Source organism: Schistocerca serialis, unplaced genomic scaffold (assembly GCF_023864345.2).
Source record: "Schistocerca serialis cubense isolate TAMUIC-IGC-003099 unplaced genomic scaffold, iqSchSeri2.2 HiC_scaffold_1173, whole genome shotgun sequence".
NCBI lineage: Eukaryota > Metazoa > Arthropoda > Insecta > Orthoptera > Acrididae > Schistocerca > Schistocerca serialis.
In genome coordinates this window covers 52,501-55,000 of record NW_026047374.1, presented here as the reverse complement: position 1 = coordinate 55,000, position 2,500 = coordinate 52,501, and the positions used below count along the sequence as shown (strand labels likewise).

The following is a 2,500-nucleotide window of genomic DNA, read 5'->3' as shown; positions in this document are numbered from 1 at the left end:
CGCCGTGGAAAATTGCAGCCCCAGGTACCGGAAGGTTTCACCCACACGCAGGGCAGGCATGGTGGTATTGCCTGCTGTGAAGGTGACATTGCTGTCCACCTTCACCTTCTTCTCGCGCCCTGACGCGACTAAGGCGAGGGTGAAACACTTCCGGGCGTTGATCTGCAGCCCCAGGTGGGCGAGGGCTGCGGTAGCTGCGTCGATGAGGGACTGCAAGCCCCTCGGGGTCGCTGCAAACAGCAAGACGTCATCTGCAAAGGCCGCAGCGTTGACTCTGCGACCGAGGATCCGAGCTCCGATGTGGGAGGGCAGTTGGCCTAAAACGTAGTCCACCGCAAAGTTGAACAGGAGGGGGGAGAGGGGATCGCCCTGGCGAACGCCCCGTGCTGGCTGCACAGACACGCCCACGCCGGCGCCGTCCGCTATCACTGTCGTGCTGCCCTCGTAGCACCGCTCGACATACTCGACAAAGCAATCCGGCAGGCCATGCGCCTTCAGCACGGGGCGAAGGGCAGCATGATCTACCGAATCGAATGCCTTAGATACGTCGATCGATGCCACAAAGACAGAGCGGCAGGAGCGAACTGCGTCGGTGAGAGCAGTGTCCAAGATGAAGGTATTTTCCAACATCCCATCCCGAGGGATGAATGCCCGCTGACGTTCGTCCACAGCACATGCGCGCATCAGGCGTGACGCGAGAACCTTGTGAAAGGTCCGCGCCAACACCGAGCAGACCGTAATGGGGCGAAAGTCAGCGGGGGATGTTGGTGCAGCCGTTTTCGGGAGGAGGGACGTCCGCGCGCGAAGCAGGCGTTCCGGAAGGGCGCGGGCCAGAAGGAAGAGATTCATCACTTTCACCAGGACTTCGTGCGGCAGGCGCCGCAACTCCGCTGGGGTAAGGCCGTCCGGCCCGGCTGCTGATCCCCTGGGCGGCAACGCGGCGGCGACCTCCTCATGTGTGACCGGCCCCCATATGCACTCGAGAGCGACAGGCTCTGAGTGCGGGAGGAGGCGGTCACGAATGAAGCCCGCGGTGGAGATGGGCTTCTTGGTGAAGAGGTCCGCCCAGAAGTCCAGCAGACCAGGGATGGCAGGTGGCGGCTGGAGCAGGGTGCCATCCAAGAGGCCGCGCACGCAACGTGCACGCGACCGTCGGAAGGCATCCTGCGTTCTCGCGTACTCCCAGCGGCGCCGCTTGCGCTTCTGCGTCGGCGGCGCGGCAGGCGGCCGCTTCGATGGTTGGCGCGGCCGCTGTGTCCTGGTGATCGATCTCTCCCCTCTGGACCCGACCGACGCAAGGGCATCCGGGAGCATGCCCAGGATGACATCGGGCGGCGTGCCCCGCCCCAGACCTATGACACGATCCAGGGCAGAGAAACGCTGGGCGGAAGCGGGTAGCCCCGCCAGATGCTCCCAGATGGCGGCGTCAGTCGGCCCCTCCGGCGGCGGCCCGGTGGTGTCGGCCGCGAAGTCCTCGGCTGCGTCGACGGGCGGCGCAGCGGCCTCGCCCGCGTCAGGCAGCGGGCTCGCTGCTCCCCGGCGGGACGCCGGCTCTTCCCCCCGACCGATCTCAAGCGCCTCCATGAATTGGCGGACAAGCTGCTTGTGGGCAGCTTGCCGCCGTCGGCACTTGATTGCCTCGAGCGTTCGGTCGGGGAACATCCTGATGAGTTCTTGATTGACGAAGAAGAACCGGGCGTCCCTCTCAAGGAACAGTTCGGCCTCCGCCTTGGCGAGCGACAGGACTTCTTCCTCCGTCCACCTCGCGCGATGCCTCTCCGTGACGATCTCCGCGTTGGCGGCCGCAAGATGTTGGCGGCGGCGATGGACCCCGAGACCGTTCTTGGTTGTAAAGCTGCGGTGGCACTCACTACAGGTATACATAGCTGCAAAAGTTACAAGATTTTCGGCACGGCCGGTTGGCCGGCTAGGTGCTGGGGGAGTTGGGGTGGCACCTTCAGCGGAAGGGCCACCACTTATTCTCTGCTTACTGCCCCCAACTAAAAAAGGGATAGTGCGAGGGGGGGCTGGTAACCCCCCCAAGCCCCTGGTGCGGTCTTCCACTCTGCGAAATCAGCGGGCCCACGAGAAGGGGAGAAGACCGCAGGAGAGGATAGGCTAAGAGGGCTAGGCCCATGTATTGCGCATCACTCTCCCTGTAACTATAACCCAAGGAAGGCACCTCGCAGCAGCAGCGCGACTACATCAAGACCGCACTTCGAGAAGCCAAGTCCGGATGCAGCCATACCGCTGCCACTTGGCCACCTTAAGAGAGTCATAGTTACTCCCGCCGTTTACCCGCGCTTGCTTGAATTTCTTCACGTTGACATTCAGAGCACTGGGCAGAAATCACATTGCGTCAACACCCGCTAGGGCCATCGCAATGCTTTGTTTTAATTAGACAGTCGGATTCCCCCAGTCCGTGCCAGTTCTGAGTTGATCGTTGAATGGCGGCCGAAGAGAATCCGCGCACCCGCGCGCCCCCGGAGGAGCACGCTAA

At 63.0% G+C, this 2,500-nt stretch overlaps 1 pseudogene; it reads right to left on the bottom strand.

Annotated features, from left to right (window-relative positions):
• The window catches only part of LOC126433787 (large subunit ribosomal RNA), a 7,957-nt pseudogene that overhangs the window by 2,808 nt on the left and 2,649 nt on the right, over nucleotides 1–2,500 (bottom strand).